Consider the following 23,747-nt stretch of genomic DNA (forward strand, 5'->3'; position numbering starts at 1 on the left):
ATTATAAACCGGGTGGTTTCAGCCCTGAATGCTGATTGGCTGAAAGCCGTGGTATATCGGACCGTATACCACGGGGGTGACCCCATAAATTATTTTACTGATCTAATTACGTTGGTAACAGGTTTATAACAAGGTTTATAGTATACGGCCAATATACCACGGCTAACTTGCTGACCAGACCGGACACGTCGCGTGCTTGAGCATCGCAAAATACATTTTGAAATCCATTTTATTCAATTATTGCACCCACACTGCTCTCGCGCGCCAACGAGCGTCTGCGATACCACAGGCTAAAATAGAACTCCTTTCTATTTCTCACGCTGAAAGTCCTGCCTCTCCCATCTCCTCATTGGTTTATAGAAGCAGGTACCCACGTGCCATCTCCTCATTGGTTATACCCACGTGGGTGATTGAAAGATGAAATGTTTTGCCGGTAGTCTTGGTAATACTATGAAAGTTTAGATGCCAATCACTATATAAGTTCAAAGATGAAAAAGCCTGGAAGGAGGAGAGATGACTAGAAACGATTCGGTTGGCCGTTTTATGTGTGGATTAATTGGCGGGGTAGAGGAGCTTGTGCATTTCAAATAACAACTCAATGTTTATATCCCAGGACAAATTAGCTAGCAACAGCAAGCTAGCTGAATAGGACAAATTAGCTAGCAAGTGCAAGCTAACTAGCTAAATTGCCATACATGTTTAATGCTTTTCAACCTGTCCCCAAATTAATGCCATTGGTTCAGAGTTTGTTTTGATATTTTTACCTGCGTGTCGTGATCACGTTTGGTGTAGGGGGACAAAATACATGTATGCACGATGGCGCACTCGCACAGCCGGTTTGGGTTCCGTGTAGGGGCGGTGTCCAGGCACTAAGATCAGGCCTTAGCTGTGGTATACTGGCCATATGACACACCCCCTTGGGCCTAAATTGTATTTGTCACATGCTCCGAATACAATGCTTACTTACAAGCCCTTAACCAACAATGCAATTTAAGAAATAGAGTTAAGAAAACATTTACTACATAAACTAAAGTAAAAAAATCAAATAAAGTAAAAAAGTAACACAAGAAAATGACATAACAATAACAAGGCTATATACAGAGGGTACCAGTACCGAGTCAATGTGCAGGGGTACAGGTTAGTCAACATAATTTGTACATGTAGGTAGGGGTAAAGGGGCTATGCTTAATTATATTATTATGATAATTACTGTTGCTCCCCATCTTCATTACCACATCATCACACTGAAGGAAAAATTAGGTCCTTAGAGACATAGGAGAACAGAGGGCGAGTTGTGGCCCTTTCTCTGAGCGTGGGCACACCTGAGTGACGAACGCACAGCTGGGTGACGAACACACACCTGGGTGACGAACGCACAATGGGAGACGAATGCACAACTCGGTGACGCACGCACACCTGGGTGACGAACGCACACCTGAGTGACAAACACACACCTGGGTGACGAACACACACCTGGATGATGAACACACAACTGGGTGACTTACACACACCTGGGTGACGAACACACAACTGGGTGACGAACGTACACCTGGGTGACGAACACACACCTGGGTGACGAACACACAATGGGTGACGCACGCACACCTGAGTGACGAACGCACACCTGGGTGACGAACACACACCTGGATGACGAACACACACCTGGATGACGAACACACAATGGGTGACGCACGCACACCTGAGTGACGAACGCACACCTGGGTGACGAACACACACCTGGGTGACGAACACACACCTGGGTGACGAACACACAATGGGTGACGCACGCACACCTGAGTGACGAACACACACCTGGGTGACGAACACACACCTGGATGACGAACACACAATGGGTGACGCACGCACACCTGAGTGACGAACGCACACCTGGGTGACGAACACACACCTGGGTGACGAACACACACCTGGGTGACGAACACACACCTGGGTGACGAACACACAATGGGTGACGCACGCACACCTGAGTGACGAACGCACACCTGGGTGACGAACACACACCTGGGTGACGAACACACAATGGGTGACGAACGCACACCTGGGTGACGAACGTACACCAGGTTACGAACACACACCTGGGTGACGAACGTACACCTGGGTGACGAACGTACACCTGGGTGACGAACGCACACCTGGGTGACGAACGTACACCCGGGTGACGAACGTACACCTGGGTGACGAACACACACCTGGGTGACGAATGTACACCTGGGTGACGAATGTACACCTGGGCCCATAAAGTATCTCCGACTAGTAGTGCTGATCTAGGATCTAGGATCGGGGCGGCAGGGTAGCCTAGTGGTTAGAGCGTTGGACTAGTAACTGAAAGGTTGTAAGTTCAAATCCCCAAGCTGACAAGGTACACATCTGTTGTTCTTCCCCTGAACAGGCAGTTAACCCACTAGGCTGTCATTGAAAATAAGAATTTGTTCTTAACTGACTTGTCTAGTCAAATTAAAAATTGTTGTAATTTGTTTGCGGGGGACCAGGTGACATTTAGCACAAGGCAGTGTTAGATTTCACACCAAAAGGCACCCTTTTCCCTATATAGTGCACTACTTTTGATCAGGGCCCATAAGGCTCTGGTCAAAAGTAGTACACTGTGTAGGAAATAGGATGCCATTTGGTACGTCTGTGTCAGTCTCTGTTTCTCCATAATGCGCGACACAAGGTGAATGACAATGCGTCATGATTAATATGCCAGAATATCTAATCTGGGAAAAACAAAGATCAGAACAGAAGTGCCTGATGAAGACAGCCATTCATTCTGCTATAATAACAGAGAGACCTTGTCTGTCTGTCTCACAAAACATGATTCCCCGTAGGATAAAGTCTGAGTATGTCTGAAAGACTAATCCAATAAACAGGTGATGTCAGCTCACCATAGGATATAGTCCATGATAGACTATAGAAAGACTGTAATGTCCACACACTCTCTCCTGCTCCCAGGACGAAAACAGAGAGACGACATGACATCTGTATCATCACTTCTATTGCCCTAACTCCTGTCCCATGTTTGGTCTGTAAAATGCTTTGCCTGTAAAATGTTTGGTCTGTAAAATGTTTGGTCTGTAAAATGCTTGGCCTGTGAAATGATTTGTCTGTAAAATGTTTGGCCTATAAAATGTTTGGCCTGTAAAATGCTTGGCCTGTAAAATGCTTGGCCTGTAAAATGCTTGGCCTGTAAAATGCTTTGCCTGTAAAATGTTTGGTCTGTAAAATGTTTGGCCTATAAAATGTTTGGCCTGTAAAATGCTTTGCCTGTAAAATGTTTGGTCTGTAAAATGTTTGGTATGTAAAATAATTTGCCTGTAAAATGTTTGGCCTGTACAATGCTTGGCCTGTAAAATGCTTGGCCTGTAAAATGTTTGGCCTGTACAATGCTTGGCCTGTAAAATGCTTGGCCTGTAAAATGTTTGTCCTGTAAAATGCTTGGCCTGTAAAATGCTTGGCCTGTAAAATGTTTGTCCTGTAAAATGCTTGGCCTGTAAAATGCTTGGCCTGTAAAATGTTTGTCCTGTAAAATGCTTGGCCTGTAAAATGCTTGGCCTGTAAAATGTTTGTCCTGTAAAATGCTTGGCCTGTAAAATGCTTGGCCTGTAAAATGTTTGTCCTGTAAAATGCTTGGCCTGTAAAATGTTTGTCCTGTAAAATGCTTGGCCTGTAAAATGCTTGGCCTGTAAAATGTTTGTCCTGTAAAATGCTTGGCCTGTAAAATGCTTGGCCTGTAAAATGTTTGTCCTGTAAAATGCTTGGCCTGTAAAATGCTTGGCCTGTAAAATGTTTGTCCTGTAAAATGTTTGTCCTGTAAAATGCTTGGCCTGTAAAATGTTTGTCCTGTAAAATGCTTGGACTGTAAAATGCTTGGCCTGTAAAATGCTTGGACGTGCACAAATGGGCTATTCTTTCCATCATTTTAAACCATTACAACAAACACACAACAGTTCACTGGCAGAGTGAGACCAAACCAAAGATAGAGAGACAGAGTGAGAGAGTCTTTATCTATTATTTTCCTATTCAGCTCCTGTGCCATGTATGGATGTGTGTACAGCAGCCTAAATGTTCTCTTTCCATCCTTTTAGACCAATACACTGGCAGGATGAGACCAAACTATAGATGGAGAGAGCGCTGTAGAGTACCGCTCTAGACGGGACAGCAGTGGAGAAGGTGGAAAGCTTCAAGTTACTCGCCATACACCTTCGGGGACAGCCCTAAGAACAACACCAGCTACATAAAGAACATTCTAACCACAGGACTAGGGCAGAGAGTCAAAGCCTATCAAAATATGAGGACATCTGCTCTGTCTCTATGTTATAAAACTGCAATAACTTCTACATCTACGTCCTGGTCCTAACAGTGGTGAGCCACGACCCACACTTTAAAGGACAAACCAATCTGCTTAATTTCCAATATAACATATTACAGACCCATTAGTGACCAAGTGACTTCGTGACTTGCAAAGTTACTATAGTGACGTGACAAAGACCTTCGGAGAAACAACAATCACACTTAGGAACGACAAACAGCGACAAGTATAGTTCTGTACTTTAACATTGGATCTGTATCAAAAGCCTGACACTTCCTCTCCACCTCAATAAGACAAGCCTCTCAGAGATGATTGTGTGTGCGTGTGTGTGCGTGTGTGTGCGTGTCTGTGCGTCTGTCTGTCTGTCTGTCTGTCTGTCTGTCTGTCTGTCTGTCTGTCTGTCTGTCTGTCTGTCTGTCTGTCTGTCTGTGTCTGTGTGTGTGTGTGTGTGTGTGTGTGTGTGTGTGTGTGTGTGTGTGTGTGTGTGTGTGTGTGTGTGTGTGTGTGTGTGTGTGTGTGTGTGTGTGTGTGTGTGTGTGTGTGTGTGTGTTTCATGTTTCCCTGTGTGAGAGAGCTTCCTCAGCAGGGCTCCTAATGACTTTCTAGTTATCTTTCATTGCCCAGGATCCTCATCTTCCCTCTATCAGTATCTTTCTTCCTCTTCCTCCTCCTCTCTCTCACTGCTATCTATCTATCTTTCATCCACACCCAGGATCCTCCTCTCTCTCACTGCTATCCATCTATCTTTCATCCACACCCAGGATCCTCCTCTCTCTCACTGCTATCCATCTATCTTTCATCCACCCAGGATCCTCCTCTCTCTCACTGCTATCCATCTATCTTTCATCCACCCAGGATCCTACTCACTCTCACTGCTATCCATCTATCTTTCATCCACACCCAGGATCCTCCTCTCTCTCACTGCTATCCATCTATCTTTCATCCACACCCAGGATCCTCCTCTCTCTCACTGCTATCCATCTATCTTTCATCCACACCCAGGATCCTCCTCTCTCTCACTGCTATCCATCTATCTTTCATCCACACCCAGGATCCTCCTCTCTCTCACTGCTATCCATCTATCTTTCATCCACACCCAGGATCCTCCTCTTTCTCACTGCTATCCATCTATCTTTCATCCACCCAGGACCCTCCTCTCTCTCACTGCTATCCCATCTATCTTTCATCTACACACAGGACCCTCATCTCTATAGAGCGGTCAGTTGACAGCCAGCACAATGCAGTGGATTCCTCTTTCCATCTAAATCAGCCGTCTTTTACCGCGGCTATAGCTAGCCTGTACTCTGTAATGGTGCAGAGACGAAACACAATGGTCAGTTTTCAATATAGATGTTACTGCTGCTGCTGGCTCTGGTGAAATGTAGGGAATAGGGTGTCAATTAAGACACAGCCGAAGTCCAGGGTTTCCAGGTTCGTTAGTGGTGGTGCTGGAGGATGGCTTGTTAGTGCTGGGCTGCTGGTGCTGGAAGATGGTTTGTTAGTGCTGGGCTGCTGGTGCTGGAGGATGGTTTGTTAGTGCTGGGCTGCTGGTGCTGGAGAATGGTTTGTTAGTGCTGGGCTGCTGGTGCTGGAGGATGGTTTGTTAGTGCTGGGCTGCTGGTGCTGGAGGATGGTTTGTTTTTGCTGTGCTGCTGGTGCTGGTGCTGGAGGATGGTTTGTTAGTGCTGGGCTGCTGGTGCTGAAGGATGGCTTGTTAGTGCTGGGCTGCTGGTGCTGAAGGATGGCTTGTTAGTGCTGGGCTGCTGGTGCTGGTGCTGGAGGATGGTTTGTTAGTGCTGGGCTGCTGGTGCTGGAGGATGGTTTGTTAGTGCTGGGCTGCTGGTGCTGGAGGATGGTTTGTTAGTGCTGGGCTGCTGGTGCTGAAGGATGGCTTGTTAGTGCTGGGCTGCTGGTGCTGGTGCTGGAGGATGGTTTGTTAGTGCTGGGCTGCTGGTGCTGGAGGATGGCTTGTTAGTGCTGGGCTGCTGGTGCTGGAGGATGGCTTGTTAGTGCTGGGCTGCTGGTGCTGGAGGATGGTTTGTTAGTGCTGGGCTGCTGGTGCTGAAGGATGGCTTGTTAGTGCTGGGCTGCTGGTGCTGGAGGATGGCTTGTTAGTGCTGGGCTGCTGGTGCTGGAGGATGGCTTGTTAGTGCTGGGCTGCTGGTGCTGGAGGATGGCTTGTTAGTGCTGGGCTGCTGGTGCTGGAGGATGGTTTGGTAGTGCTGGGCTGCTGGTGCTGAAGGATGGCTTGTTAGTGCTGGGCTGCTGGTGCTGGAGGATGGCTTGTTAGTGCTGGGCTGCTGGTGCTGGAGGATGGTTTGTTAGTGCTGGGCTGCTGGTGCTGGAGGATGGCTTGTTAGTGCTGGGCTGCTGGTGCTGGAGGATGGCTTGTTAGTGCTGGGCTGCTGGTGCTGGAGGATGGCTTGTTAGTGCTGGGCTGCTGGTGCTGGAGGATGGTTCGTTAGTGCTGGGCTGCTGGTGCTGGAGGATGGCTTGTTAGTGCTGGGCTGCTGGTGCTGGAGGATGGCTTGTTAGTGCTGGGCTGCTGGTGCTGGAGGATGGCTTGTTAGTGCTGGGCTGCTGGTGCTGAAGGATGGCTTGTTAGTGCTGGGCTGCTGGTGCTGGAGGATGGCTTGTTAGTGCTGGGCTGCTGGTGCTGGAGGATGGCTTGTTAGTGCTGGGCTGCTGGTGCTGGAGGATGGCTTGTTAGTGCTGGGCTGCTGGTGCTGGAGGATGGTTTGGTAGTGCTGGGCTGCTGGTGCTGAAGGATGGCTTGTTAGTGCTGGGCTGCTGGTGCTGGAGGATGGTTTGTTAGTGCTGGGCTGCTGGTGCTGGAGGATGGTTCGTTAGTGCTGGGCTGCTGGTGCTGGAGGATGGCTTGTTAGTGCTGGGCTGCTGGTGCTGGAGGATGGCTTGTTAGTGCTGGGCTGCTGGTGCTGGAGGATGGCTTGTTAGTGCTGGGCTGCTGGTGCTGGAGGATGGTTCGTTAGTGCTGGGCTGCTGGTGCTGGAGGATGGCTTGTTAGTGCTGGGCTGCTGGTGCTGGAGGATGGCTTGTTAGTGCTGGGCTGCTGGTGCTGGAGGATGGCTTGTTAGTGCTGGGCTGCTGGTGCTGGAGGATGGTTTGTTAGTGCTGGGCTGCTGGTGCTGGAGGATGGCTTGTTAGTGTTGGGCTGCTGGTGCTGGAGGATGGTTTGTTAGTGCTGGGCTGCTGGTGCTGGAGGATGGCTTGTTAGTTTTGGGCTGCTGGTGCTGGAGGATGGCTTGCTAGTGCTGGGCTGCTGGTGCTGGAGGATGGCTTGTTAGTGCTGGGCTGCTGGTGCTGGAGGATGGCTTGTTAGTGCTGGGCTGCTGGTGCTGGAGGATGGTTTGTGTCATTTAGGAAATTAAATATGAATTTCATCTGCTGCTGATGGAACTTCCAACTTTATATAATAAATCCACACTCATCCACTCTCTCCCTATCTTCCTGTCATCCCTCTGTTCCCCTCCACTTCTCCTCTCATTCGAGAGAGAGAGTGAGAGAGAGATACAGAGAGAGAGAGAGAGAGAGAGAGAGAGAGAGAGAGAGAGAGAGAGAGAGAGAGAGAGAGAGAGAGAGAGAGAGAGAGAGAGAGAGAGAGAGAGAGATTGGGTGTTGGAGTCTGGCCTGCTCAGTATTCATCTGATTGACTACAGTGGGCCCGGCCGACAGCCCCTGAGCCAAATCGTGTCTGACTGCCTTTCCTCCAAGGCATGCCTGGGGGTGCGGTAGGCAGCATGGGGGGAGGAAGGAAGGGGTTATCAGAGGGAAGAAGGAGAGAGAGGGGGAGGAGAGGAACAGACTGGGTTCTGTTCTGTTAGCTCTGGGGCCATTTGAGTTGGTGGCCAAGATTGCACTGCATGGTGCAGGCCAGCCAACGCCGCTGATCACATTAAATGGCCCTTTGGAGTGGCGGTGCTAGAGACCACATTGTGCCACCGTGCCAGCGGACGACTGATCCAGCCAGGCCAGACCCAGACCAGGTTGAGGCTGCGACCCAAATGGCATCCTATTCTCTTTATAGTGTAATACTTTTCACCAGGGACCCCTTTTCCCCAGGTACACTAGCCCTGTGGGCCCTGGTCAAAAGTAGTGCACTAGCCGCTCAGGCCATTGGTACACACCCAGAATGACTTGCAGTAGCAGATTAACCGTGGCAACGCAACGCACCGTGTCCCTGTCTGTTCCTGATCTGCTGTAGTGCTGAAGCGACAAGGACAGCTCAGCACATTAGCATTCCATTACAGCTATCTGTGGCCAGACACACACACACACCGCGTCACCACGCTAGTGCTGACTAGTGATGAAAAGGAGGGAGGCTGAGGGGACACTGCATTAGAAACAGTAATAGTATGTTTTACAGTGTCTTCGGAAAGTATTCAGACCCCTTGACCTTTTCTTAATTTTGTTATGTTACAGCCTCATTCTACAATCTATTACATTTATTGTTTTTCCTCAGGAAACTATACACAAAACCCCATAATGACAAAGTGAAAACAGGTTTTAAGACATTTTCTCAAATGTATTAAAAATAAAAATAAATATTCAGACCATTTGCAATGAGATTTGAAATTGAGCTCCGGTGCATCCTGTTTCCATTTTTTTAACCTTTATTTGACTAGGCAAGTCAGTTAAGAACAAATTCTTATTTTTAATGACGGCCTAGGAACAGGGGCAGAACGACAGATTTGTACCTTGTCAGCTCAGGGATTTGAACTTGCAACCTTCCGGTTACTGGTCCAATGCTCTAACCACTAGGCTACCCTGCAATTTGATTGGAGTCCACCTGTGGTAAATTAATTTGATTGGACATGATTTGGAAAGGCACACACCTGTCTATATAAGGTCCCACGGTTGCATATCAGAGCAAAAACTAAGCCATGAGGTTGAAGGAATTGTCAGTAGAGCTCCGAGACAGAGAATTGTGAAGAGGCACAGATCTGGGGAAGGTTACCAAAAAATGTCTGCAGCATTGAAGGTTTCCAGGAACACAGTGGCCTCCATCATTCTTAAATGGAAGAAGTTTGGAACCACAAGTCCTCAACTGGAAGCTTCATTAAACAGTACCCCGAAAACACCAGTCTCAACGTCGACAGTGAAGAGGTGACTCCGGGATGCTGGTCTTCTAGGCAGAGTTGCAAAGAAAAAGCCATACCTCAGACTGGCCAATAAAAATAAAAGATTAAGATGGGCAAAAGGACACAGACACTGGACAGAGGAACTCTGCCTAGAAGGCCAGCATCCAGGAGTCACCTCTTCACTGTTGACGTTGAGACTGGTGTTTTGCGGGTAATATTTAATGAAGCTGCCAGTTGGGGACTCTGTTTCTCAAACTAGACACTCTAATGTACTTGTCCTCTTGCTCAGTTGTGCACCGGGGCCTCCCACTCCTCTTTCTATTTTGGTTAGAGACAGTTTGCGCTGTTCTGTGAAGGGAGTAGTACACCGCGTTGTACCAGATCTTCAGTTTCTTGGCAATTTCTTGCATGGAATAGCCTTCATTTCTCAGAACAAGAATAGACTGATGAGTGTCACTAGAAAAGTATTTGTTTCTGGCCATTTTGAGCCAATAATTGAACCCACACATGCTGATGCTCCAGATACTCAACTAGTCTAAAGAAGGCCCGTTTTATTGCTTCTTTAATCAGAACAACAGTTTTCAGCTGTGCTAACATTATTATTATTATTATTACTAACATAATTGCAAAAGGGTTTTCTAATGATCAATTAGCCTTTTAAAATTATAAACTTGGATTAGCTAACACAACATGCCATTGGAACACAGGGGTGATGGTTGATGTTAATGGGTCTCTGTACGCCTATGTAGATATTCCATAAAAAAATCTGCAGTTTCCAGCTATAATAGTAATTTACAACATTAACATTGTCTACACTGTATTTCGGATCCATTTGATGTTATTTTAATGGGACAAAAAATATGCTTTTCTTGAAAAAACAAGGACATTTCTTAGTGACCCCTGTCAGGGATTTCTTCCATTGACGGAGAGGCGGACCAAAGCGCAGCGTGGTTGTTTTGATTCATGTTTTAATAAATCACTTCACATGAACAAACTAACAAGAACCGTGAAAACCTAAAACAGCCCTATCTGGTGAAAAACACAGAGACAGGAACAATCACCCACAAAACCCAACACAAAACAGGCTACCTAAATATGGTTCCCAATCAGAGACAATGACTAACACCTGCCTCTGATTGAGAACCACATCAGGCCAAACATAGAAATAGACAAACCAGACACACAACATAGAATGCCCACCCAGCTCACGTCCTGACCAACACTAAAACAAGGAAAACACATACGAACGATGGACAGAACGTGACAACCCCAACCTTTTGAACGGTAGTGTACCTCATCTGGTATTCCATCCAGGCCTGGAGTTTTCCCTGACTTAAAGGCTTTAATTGCATCTAGAAGTTCCTCCTCTGTAATTTGGCCTTCACATGATTATTTCTGCATCGTTGTTCATTTCACACTATTAATCAAAAAAAAATCCTTAAAATTAACTTTAGTTAGTGGAGATAGAGGCGACTGAAATGAAAACATATGGTTAAAGTACTTTACTTCCTCTTTCAAAATATTGTTTGGTGAATCATGTATGACTCCATCATTTGCAAAAAGTTTGTGTGAATTATTTTTGGTAGCATTTCTATGTTGAAGATTTAACAAATATTTTCCCCCATATTCCATACAGTTCGCTTTATTTTTATAATATATTATACTTGACCTTTCTTGAAAAAGTTCCTCCATTACTTTTTGTTTTTCCTCTAACTTATTCTGTGCCTCTATTTTTCAGTTTATATTGCTATCTATCTGTACTGTTAGATTCTCTGTTTCAGTTTGTATTGCTATCTATCTGTACTGTTAGATTCTCTGTTTCAGTTTGTATTGCTATCTATCTGTACTGTTAGATCCTCTGTTTCAGTTTGTATTGCTATCTATCTGTACTGTTAGATTCTCTGTTTCAGTTTGTATTGCTATCTATCTGTACTGTTAGATCCTCTATGTTTCAGTTTGTATTGCTATCTATCTGTACTGTTAGATTCTCTGTTTCAGTTTGTATTGCTATCTATCTGTACTGTTAGATTCTCTGTTTCAGTTTGTATTGCTATCTATCTTCAGTTTGTTTGTATTGCTATCTATCTGTACTGTTAGATATTGCTATCTATCTGTACTGTTAGATCCTCTATGTTTCAGTTTGTATTGCTATCTATCTGTACTGATAGAGCCTCTGTTTCAGTTTGTATTGCTATCTATCTGTACTGTTAGATCCTCTGTTTCAGTTTGTATTGCTATCTATCTGTACTGTTAGATCCTCTGTTTCAGTTTGTATTGCTATCTATCTGTACTGTTAGATCCTCTGTTTCAGTTTGTATTGCTATCTATCTGTACTGTTAGATCCTCTGTTTCAGTTTGTATTGCTATCTATCTGTACTGTTAGATCCTCTGTTTCAGTTTGTATTGCTATCTATCTGTACTGTTAGATCCTCTGTTTCAGTTTGTATTGCTATCTATCTGTACTGTTAGATCCTCTACGTTTCAGTTTGTATTGCTATCTATCTGTACTGTTAGATCCTCTGTTTCAGTTTGTATTTGTAATGCTCCGGGTGTCGTGGGTGTGGAGTCAAACGCAGGAGACAGAGAGTGCAATGCTGTGCTCTTTAATTGCACCAACGCACCACAGGGTGCTTACAATAATAACGGCCCCAAAACACAGGGAATGAAAAATGACTACTGAAAAATGCACGACCAGGAACTACGTTCCTCTCTAGTTCAATGTCCCGCACAACAAACAGGCGGGCCGGCTGTCTAAAGAAGCCCAACGAATCAACACAAACAGGTGCTACCAACAAACATACAAGGAGGGGGAGGAAAGACAATCAGTGGCAGCTAATAGGTCGGTGACAACGACGACCGCCGAGCACCACCCGACCGGGAAGGGGAGCCACCCTCGGTCGGACTTGTGACAGTATTGCGATGGATCTATCTGTACTGTTAGATCCTCTGTTTCAGTTTGTATTGCTATCTATCTGTACTGTCAAATCCTCTATGTTTCAGTTTGTATTGCTATCTATCTGTACTGTTAGATCCTCTATGTTTCCGTTTGTATTGCTATCTATCTGTACTGTTAGATCCTCTGTTTCAGTTTGTATTGCTATCTATCTGTACTGTTAGATCCTCTATGTTTCAGTTTGTATTGCTATCTATCTGTACTGTTAGATCTTCTATGTTTCAGTTTGTATTGCTATCTATCTGTACTGTTAGATCCTCTGTTTCAGTTTGTATTGCTATCTATCTGTACTGTTAGATCCTCTGTTTCAGTTTGTATTGCTATCTATCTGTACTGTTAGATCCTCTGTTTCAGTTTGTATTGCTATCTATCTGTACTGTTAGATCCTCTATGTTTCAGTTTGTATTGCTATCTATCTGTACTGTTAGATCCTCTGTTTCAGTTTGTATTGCTATCTATCTGTACTGTTAGATCCTCTGTTTCAGTTTGTATTGCTATCTATCTGTACTGTTAGATCCTCTGTTTCAGTTTGTATTGCTATCTATCTGTACTGTTAGATTCTCTGTTTCAGTTTGTATTGCTATCTATCTGTACTGTTAGATCCTCTGTTTCAGTTTGTATTGCTATCTATCTGTACTGTTAGATCCTCTGTTTCAGTTTGTATTGCTATCTATCTGTACTGTTAGATCCTCTATGTTTCAGTTTGTATTGCTATCTATCTGTACTGTCAGATCCTCTGTTTCAGTTTGTATTGCTATCTATCTGTACTGTTAGATCCTCTGTTTCAGTTTGTATTGCTATCTATCTGTACTGTTAGATCCTCTGTTTCAGTTTGTATTGCTATCTATCTGTACTGTTAGATCCTCTATGTTTCAGTTTGTATTGCTATCTATCTGTACTGTTAGATCCTCTATGTTTCAGTTTGTATTGCTATCTATCTGTACTGTTAGATCCTCTGTTTCAGTTTGTATTGCTATCTATCTGTTTCAGTTTGTATTGCTATCTATCTGTACTGTTAGATCCTCTATGTTTCAGTTTGTATCCTCTGTTTCAGTTTGTATTGCTATCTATCTGTTGCTATCTATCTGTCCTCTGTTTCAGTTTGTATTGCTATCTATCTCTACTGTTCGATCCTCTGTTTCAGTTTGTATTGCTATCTATATGTACTGTTAGATCCTCTATGTTTCAGTTTGTATTGCTATCTATATGTACTGTTAGATCCTCTACTTCCTATGTTAAGATCAACTCTTTTGACCTACAATTTGTTTTAAAGATGAGTGTTGAATTGCATGACCTCTAAAAACACATTTAAAAGCGTCCCTTCACTTGTTATTTGTTATCAAACAGATTGCTGACTGTTGGCCCAAGAAAGAATTCATTTAAATGTGGCGTTATGGCACAATAACAACTACTGGGTGCCCCATAACTCCCGTCAAACAAACATCCCACTGACACAGCAAGAGAGAGGGAGGAGGGAGGCTCGTTCACAATGGAAGAGCAAGCCAAACCCTGAATGGATGTCAACAACTGTCTCCTTCATGTCATGCAGTCACATTCCTTCACATACAGGACATGGTTGTGACCCAAAAGGCACCCTATTCATTATACAGTACTCTGCTTTTGACCAGGGCCCATAGGGCTCTATATGGGGCATAGGGTGCCATTTGGGATGCATACAAAGTGTGGGCAGGAGGGGCATTTAATGTTGCCCGTGACAACAAAGGCTCCATGGTTGTTAAGGCACTGACTACAATAATTAAATCCAATCACCCTCTCCAATCCCATGTTATTCATTAGACTAGTTGGAATGACGTGGTGTGGTTGTTAAGGCACTGACTACAATAATTAAATCCAATCACCCTCTCCAATCCCATGTTATTCATTAGACTAGTTGGAATGACGTGGCGTGGTTGTTAAGGCACTGACTACAATAATTAAATCCAATCACCCTCTCCAATCCCATGTTATTCATTAGACTAGTTGGAATGACGTGGCGTGGTTGTTAAGGCACTGACTACAATAATTAAATCCAATCACCCTCTCCAATCCCATGTTATTCATTAGACTAGTTGGAATGACGTGGTGTGGTTGCGGTCCTCCATATTCTAATTCTAAGCCATTAGGGTTGATTGCCTGAGAGATTGCTACTGAGCTACGTAGACATTGTCATTGAAACTGTCCTAGAGAATTTCAGCCATTCCTTCATTCCTTCACTCAATAGACTACAGTAACAACACAATTGTACAGCAGAGTATACTGTTACCCTTTCACTCAGTTGACTATATTAGCTCAATAGGAACATGAACGTAGTACAGCATGACATAGTGAATGTGTTTTCAACTTCACACACTGACCTCTAGACTGGCTTTTCAAGTGTGGACCTCAGGCTTTACTGTCTGACACACAATGGTGAGAGAGAGTGAGACGGCTGGCTGGGTGGCTCTGCACAACACAGAACAACGTGTCACTGTTGAGGCCTCCTGGGCATTGTGTCAAATAGCACCCTATTCCCTACATAGTGAACTACTTTTGACCAGAACCATATGGGACCTGGTCAAATGTAGTGTACTATATAGGGAATAGGGTGCCATGTGGGACATATACATGGTGATCATTAAGAACAGGCATCGGAAGCAATATGAGGTGCTCTGCCTCTGTGAGAGGACGGTGATGTCACAGGCGGAGACGAGAGGCGACTGACATGGACCACTGTCCAAATCATCGACTAACAACCGACCTGGCAGGCAGCCTCCATAAGCACAGATCTCAGCTCAGGTTTCCTGGGTCATTAAAAATTCAAGCCCAGAGGGTCGGGTGTCACCAAAACAATAACACCGTCACATTAATAATAGCAGACACAAACACACACAGTCTTATACAGCTAAGCTTGTGGGGACACACAATTTAGTCCCATTCAAAATCCTATTTTCCTAACCCTAACCCTAACCCCTAAACCTTACCCTAACCCTAACCCATACTCTTACCCTCACCATAACCCCTACTCTTACCCTAACCCCAACCAATACTCTTACCCTCACCCTAACCCTAACCCTAACCCGTACTCTTACCCTAACCCTTAAACTCTTACCCTAACCCTAACCCATACTCTTACCCTCACCCTAACCCGTACTCTTACCCTAACCCTAACCCATACTCTTACCCTCACCATAACCCCTACTCTTACCCTAACCCCAACCAATACTCTTACCCTCACCCTAACCCTAACCCTAACCCTAACCCGTACTCTTACCCTAACCCTAACCCGTACTCTTACCCTAACCCTAACCCGTACTCTTACCCTAACCCGTACTCTTACCCTAACCCTAACCCGTACTCTTACCCTCACCCTAACCCGTACTCTTACCCTAACCCGTACTCTTACCCTAACCCTAACCCGTACTCTTACCCTCACCCTAACCCTAACCTGTACTCTTACCCTCACCCCTAACCCTAACCCGTACTCTTACCCTAATCCCAACCCGTACTCTTACCCTCACCCTAACCCTAACCCTAACCCGTACTCTTACCCTAACCCTAACCCGTACTCTTACCCTAACCCTAACCCTAACCTGTACTCTTACCCTAACCCTAACCCTAACCCGTACCCTTACCCTAACCCTAACCCGTACTCTTACCCTCACCCTAACCCGTACTCTTACCCTCACCCTAACCCTAACCCGTACTCTTACCCTCACCCTAACCCTAACCCGTACTCTTACCCTCACCCTCACCCTAACCCGTACTCTTACCCTAACCCTAACCCTAACCCTAACCCTAACCCTAACCCATACTCTTACCCTCACCCTAACCCTAACCCTAACCCGTACTCTTACCCTCACCCTAACCCGTACTCTTACCCTCACCCTAACCCTAACCCTAACCCGTACTCTTACCCTCACCCTAACCCTAACCCGTACTCTTACCCTCACCCTAACCCTAACCCGTACTCTTACCCTAACCCTAACCCTAACCCATACTCTTACCCTCACCCTAAACCTAACCCGTACTCTTACCCTAACCCCAACCCCTAACCCTAACCCGTACTCTTACCCTCACCCTAACCCGTACTCTTACCCTCACCCTAACCCTAACCCGTACTCTTACCCTCACCCTAACCCTAACCCGTACTCTTACCCTAACCCTAACCCGTACTCTTACCCTCACCCTAACCCTAACCCGTACTCTTACCCTCACCCTAACCCTAACCCGTACTCTTACCCTAACCCTAACCCGTACTCTTACCCTCACCCTAACCCGTACTCTTACCCTCACCCTAACCCTAACCCGTACTCTTACCCTCACCCTAACCCTAACCCGTACTCTTACCCTAACCCTAACCCGTACTCTTACCCTCACCCTAACCCTAACCCGTACTCTTACCCTCCCCCTAACCCTAACCCTAACCCGTACTCTTACCCTAACCCGTACTCTTACCCTCACCCTAACCCTAACCCTAACCCGTACTCTTACCCTCACCCTAACCCTAACCCGTACTCTTACCCTCACCCTAACCCGTACTCTTACCCTCACCCTAACCCTAACCCGTACTCTTACCCTCACCCTAACCCTAACCCGTACTCTTACCCTAACCCCAACCCATACTCTTACCCTCACCCTAACCCGTACTCTTACCCTCACCCTAACCCTAACCCTAACCCGTACTCTTACCCTCACCCTAACCCTAACCCGTACTCTTACCCTCACCCTAACCCTAACCCATACTCTTACCCTAACCCCAACCCTAACTCCACTTGGTATGAATGGTAAAGAGTAGGATAAAGAATTGACTGTGGGAGTTAGTGAGGGCCTAGTTAAGAGAGCCGGAGGGGCCACCGACACGAGGAGGAAGTTCAATAAAAAATGATGTATTTATTTGTTCAATCTGGTTTTGTCTTTTTTATATAGAATGTTATTATATCAAGCACTTCAACGTAACACATATCTTTGTATAACTTCATCCTTCATCCCTTGGTGGTATTTCCACTTATGAACTTACTTATTTAATTATTTAGCTATTCATTTATTGATCCACTTTGCATGTTTTATTATGATTTTATTATATAAAAGTTGTTTTAAAAATAAATGTTTTTTACCCTCAGCACTTTATCAACAATTGTCTTCCTCATGTTGTTGAACTGTCATGGGTGAAACCTCGGGGTTCTGGGCCTTTCATGTTCTCTCACCCTCTGCAGACCAGCCTAACCCTAACCCTAACCCTAACCCTAAAACTAACCCTAACCCTAACCCTTTCGTGTTCTCACCCTCTGCAGACCAGTCTAACCCTAACCCTAACCCTAACCCTAAAACTAACCCTAACCCTAACCCTTTCATGTTCTCTCACCCTCTGCAGACCAGCCTAACCCTAACCCTAACCCTAACCCTAACCCTAAAACTAACCCTAACCCTAACCCTAACCCTAACCCTTTCATGTTCTCTCACCCTCTGCAGACCAGTCTAACCCTAAAACTAACCCTAGTTCCTAACCCTAACCCTAACCCTAACCCTTTCATGTTCTCTCACCCTCTGCAGACCAGTCTAACCCTAAAACTAACCCTAGTTCCTAACCCTAACCCTAACCCTAACCCTTTCATGTTCTCTCACCCTCTGCAGACCAGTCTGATGTACAATATAGAAACAGGATAGAAAGTTGCAATAGGTCCGTGCAACCCAAGGTTTGATACCAGCATAAACAGGAACCCTCTTAAAACTAACCTTAATATGAACCTTAACCATAACCCTAACCATAACCCAAAAACCTAACCTTAACCCTAACCCCAGCTCCTGACCCTAACCCTAAAACTAACCCTAGCTCCTTACCCCAACCCTAGAATGAACCCTAGCTCTTAACCCTAACCCTAAAACTAACCCTGGCTCCTAACCCTAACCCTAAAACTAACAATAAACCTAATTCTAAGACTAATTCTAACTTTAACCCTAAACACCCTAGAAATAGCATTTCACCTTGTAGGGACCAACAAAATGTCCCCAGTTGGTCTATTTTTGTTTTGTTTAAAGACGTCCACACACACACACACACACACACACACACACACACACACACACACACACACACACACACACACACACACACACACACACACACACACACACACACACACACACACACACACACTCACACACACACACACACACACACACACACACACACACACACACACACACACACACACACACACACACACACACACACACACACACCACTGACACACCCCACACACACAGTTATTGTCACTATCACAAGTATCATAGCGGTGAGAGAGCAGAGTCAAATTCTTCAAGACCAGATTTCAGTTCCCTTAAAGATGACCTCTGTCCAGGAAACGTAAACCCCACAGTGATAGTCTGCGTTTGAAATGGCGCTAGATTTGGCTGGTTGAACAGTGCTCAGGAAATAGGGTGCCATTTGCTGACGCAGGCTGTGTGGCTGGGCTGGCCAAAAGTAGTCCACTACAGTATAGGTGTCATTTGGGACACAGTGGGTATTCTGGAAGCGTCTGACGCTCAAGCCAATGGAGCCGTGTATTTATTGGGCTTCATTGTGCAAAATACCATTTCATTATGAAACGCTCTGCCTCATGAAACCCTGTTCGGTCTCATTACAGCCCAACACAGATTGCAGAATTATCAGTCTGACGGGGAGGGAGTCATGCTGCTGCTTCACTGACCTGTCAAAGGGAAGCGGAGAGATGGAGGGAGTAGACATAGAGAGAGAGAGAGAGATGGAGGGAGTAGACATAGAGAGAGAGAGAGGGGGAGAGAGATGGAGGGAGTAAACATAGAGAGAGAGAGAGGGGAGAGAGAGAGAGAGAAGGAGGGAGGGAGTAGACATAGAGAGAGAGAGATGGAGGGAGTAGACATAGAGAGAGAGAGAGGGGGAGAGATGGAGGGAATAGACATAGAGAGAGAGAGGGGGAGAGAGAGAGATGGAGGGAGTAGACATAGAGAGAGAGAGAGGGGAGAGATGGAGGGAGTAGACATAGAGAGAGAGAGAGAGAGGGGAGAGATGGAGGGAGTAGACAGAGAGAGAGGGGGAGAGATGGAGGGAGTAGACATAGAGAGAGAGAGATGGAGGGAGTAGACATAGAGAGAGAGGGGGAGAGATGGAGGGAGTAAACATAGAGAGAGAGAGAGAGCGAGAGATGGAGGGGTTGAGTAAACTTAGAGATTGAGAGAGAGAGGGGGAGAGAGAGAGATATGGAGGGAGTAGACATAGAGAGAGAGAGAGGGGAGAGAGATGGAGGGAGTAAACATAGAGAGAGCGAGTGGGGGGGAGAGAGATGGAGGGAGTAAACATAGAGAGAGAGAGAGGGGGGAGAGAGAGAGATGGAGGGAGTAAACATAGAGAGAGAGAGGGGGTGAGAGAGATGGAGGAGTAAACATAGAGAGAGAGAGGGAGAGAGAGAGATGGAGGGAGTAGACATAGAGAGAGAGAGGGGAGAGAGATGGAGGGAGTAGACATAGAGAGAGAGAGGGGGAGAGAGATGGAGGGAGTAAACATAGAGAGAGAGAGGGGGAGAGAGATGGAGGAGTAGACATAGAGAGAGAGAGGGGGAGAGAGAGAGATGGAGGGAGTAGACATAGAGAGAGAGAGGGGAGAGAGATGGAGGGAGTAGACATAGAGAGAGAGGGGAGAGAGAGAGATGGAGGGAGTAGACATAGAGAGAGAGAGGGGGAGAGAGATGGAGGGAGTACACATAGAGAGAGAGAGATGGGGGAGAGAGATGGAGGGAGTAAACATAGAGAGAGAGAGGGGAGAGAGATGGAGGGAGTAGACATAGAGAGAGAGAGAGGGGAGAGAGATGGAGGAGTAGACATAGAGAGAGAGAGGGGAGAGAGAGAGATGGAGGGAGTAGACATAGAGAGAGAGAGGGAGAGAGAGAGAGATGGAGGGAGTAGACATAGAGGGAGAGAGAGAGGGGAGAGAGAGAGAGACGGAGGGAGTAGACATAGAGAGAGAGAGAGAGAGAGAGAGAGAGATGGAGGGAGTAGAGTAGAGAGAGAGATGGAGGGAGAGACAGAGAGAGAGATGGAGAGAGAGAGAGAGAGAGAGAGAGAGAGAGAGAGAGAGAGAGAGAGAGAGATGGAGATGGAAAGATGGAGAGAGAGAGAGAGAGAGAGAGAGAGAGAGAGAGAGAGAGAGAGAGAGAGAGAGAGAGAGAGAGAGAGAGATGGAGAGAGAGAGAGAGAGAGAGATGGAGAGAGAGAGAGAGAGATGGAAAGAGAGAGAGAGAGAGAGAGAGAGAGAGAGAGAGAGAGAGAGAGAGAGAGAGAGAGAGAGAGAGAGAGAGAGAGAGAGAGTAGATAGAGAGAGAGAGGTGGAGGAGTTTTTGTGAATAATATGAGACTTTGACTGAAGAGAGAAGTTCAGTGAAAGCTAATCATCATCGACTGAGCCACATACTGTCAGAGACCTGTATGGGATGGTTTTGTTTACACATAACCACTATCAAAAAGAAGGGAAGGCAACCTCTAAATCGTGTACAAATCAAATCCTCTGTCTCTCTCCCACTGAATATCAGCCTCTTCTGGAACCTGAGGACCATTCCTATAGCCTGGTCCAGATGTGCTTTGGCCGATTAATCCTCTGACTATCTCTGATAGTCTAAATGGTTGGCTAAAGCACAAACAGATCTGTAGCCAGGACCTAATCCTTTCCGTTAAGGTTTAGGCTGGCTACAGCCATCTCATTCCAGTCCAACATCAAAGGTGCCATTTTAAGATCATAATGTCAGTGACTCAGACAGATGTTGAAGCTCCAATCATGTCGAGAGAGAACAAATACGAGGTTGTAAGACTCCAAATACAGACAGTACATTTCACTGTGGTGTCTCTCCATCCAAGCCTCAAGCCAAGGTCGTCGTTAACACAGGCAACCTAAATGAGCTCTCCTACTGAGAAGTCTGCATGTGTAAAAGTGTGAGAGGTCTTTAGAGGGAGCAGGAGAATGTGGGATGGCATTTAGTCTGTTGTTCAAGCATCACTGGGTCCATCTCTGTCCTCCCTGCTCCTCACCACATACCAGATGGCTCTGAAGGAAATAGATGTCTTAATGTACTACCGTCTCTCGGAGATGTCAAATTCAGATAGAATTGAAGAAAAGTAACAACGCACACACACACACACACACACACACACACACACACACACACACACACACACACACACACACACACACACACACACACACACACACACACACACACACACACACACACACACACACACACACACACACACACACACACACACACACACACACACACACACACACACACACACACACATACACACAGAAAGACCCGCTTTCTGTCCAATTTCAATTGTCTGGCTATCTTCCTCTGAGGTAAAAAAAAAACACAAAAAAAAAACAACTAAATTGCAGTGGTGGAAAAATAACTCAATTGTCATACTTGAGTAAAAGTAAAGATACCTTAATAGAAAATTGAAAGGAAAACACTACTTGAGTAAAAGTGCAAAAGTATTTGGTTTTAAATATACTTAAGTATCAAAAGTAAATGGAATTGCTAAAATTGACTTTAATATCAAAAGTAAAAGTAGAAATAATTTCTAATAAAGAAAACAGACAGCACACGTTGCTTTTCCTTTTTATTGACGGATAGCAAGGGGCTTCTTCAACACTCAGACATCATTTACAAACAAAACATGTGTGTTTAATGAGTCTGCCAGGTCAGAGGCAGTAGGGATGACCAGGGATTTTCTCTTGATAAGTGCTTGACTTGGACCATTTTCCTGTCCTGCTAAGCATTCAAAATGTAACGAGTACTTTTGGGTGTCAGGGAAAATGTATGGAGTAAAAAGTAAATTATTTTCTTTAGGAATGTAGTGAAGTAAAAGTAAACATTGTCAAAAATATAAATAGCAAAAGTAAAGTACAGATACCCCAAAAAACGACTTAAGTAGTACTTTAAAGTATTTGTACTTAAGTACTTTACACCACTGCTAAATTGTTACTCTGAGGTGAAAACACTGCAGTAATAGTGTTTGATGTGGTACATACTGCAGTAATAGTGTTTGGTGAGGTACATACTGCAGTAATAGTGTTTGATGTGGTACATACTGCAGTAATAGTGTTTGATGTGGTACATACTGCAATAATAGTGTTTGTTGTGGTATATACTGCAGTAATAGTGTTTGGTGTGGTACATACTGCAGTAATAGTATTTGTGGCAGTATATACTGCAGTAATAGTGTTTGGTGAGGTACATACTGCAGTAATAGAGTTTGGTGCGGTACATCCTGCAGTAATAGTGTTTGGTGAGGTACATACTGCAGTAATAGTGTTTGATGTGGTACATTCTGCAGTAATAGTGTGTGGTGCGGTACATACTGCAGTAATCGTGTTTGGAGCGGCACATACTGCAGTAATAGTGTTTGGTGTGGTACATACTGCAGTAATAGTGTTTGGTGAGGTACATACTGCAGTAATAGTGTTTGGTGCGGTACATACTGCAGTAATAGTGTTTGGTGAGGTACATACTGCAGTAATAGTGTTTGATGTGGTACATTCTGCAGTAATAGTGTGTGGTGAGGTACATACTGCAGTAATAGTGTTTGGAGCGGCGCATACTGCAGTAATAGTGTTTGGTGTGGTACATACTGCAGTAATAGTGTTTGGTGAGGTACATACTGCAGTAATAGTGTTTGGTGTGGTACATACTGCAGTAATAGTGTTTGGTGTGGTACATACTGCAGTAATAGTGTTTGGTGTGGTACATACTGCACTAATAGTATTTTGGCAGTATATACTGCAGTAATAGTGTTTGGTAAGGTACATACTGCAGTAATAGTGTTTGGTGAGGTGCATACTGCATTAATAGTGTTTGGTGAGGTACATACTGCAGTAATAGTGTTTGGTGTGGTACATACTGCAGTAACAGTGTTTGGCGTGGTACATACTGCACTAATAGTATTTTGGCAGTATATACTGCAGTAATAGTGTTTGGTAAGGTACATACTGCAGTAATAGTGTTTGGTGTGGTACATACTGCAGTAATAGTGTTTGGTGAGGTACATACTGCAGTAATAGTGTTTGGTGAGGTACATACTGCAGTAATAGTGTTTGGTGTGGTACATACTGCAGTAATAGTGTTTGGTGTGGTACATACTGCAGTAATAGTGTTTGGTGTGGTACATACTGCAGTAATAGTGTTTGGTGAGGTACATACTGCAGTACTAGTGTTTGGTGAGGTACATACTGCAGTAATAGTGTTTGGTGAGGTACATACTGCAGTAATAGTGTTTGGTGAGGTACATACTGCAGTAATAGTGTTTGGTGAGGTACATACTGCAGTACTAGTGTTTGGTGTGGTACATACTGCAGTAAAAGTGT

At 45.1% G+C, this 23,747-nt stretch overlaps 1 protein-coding gene across 6 annotated transcripts in view; it reads right to left on the minus strand.

The window, feature by feature from the left end:
• ppp1r9a (protein phosphatase 1, regulatory subunit 9A) overlaps positions 1-23,747 on the minus strand; it is a 113,387-nt gene that overhangs the window by 72,019 nt on the left and 17,621 nt on the right. The window lies entirely within an intron of this gene.

The sequence above is a fragment of the Oncorhynchus keta genome, chromosome 20, assembly GCF_023373465.1.
Source record: "Oncorhynchus keta strain PuntledgeMale-10-30-2019 chromosome 20, Oket_V2, whole genome shotgun sequence".
NCBI classification, from domain to species: Eukaryota; Metazoa; Chordata; class Actinopteri; order Salmoniformes; family Salmonidae; genus Oncorhynchus; species Oncorhynchus keta.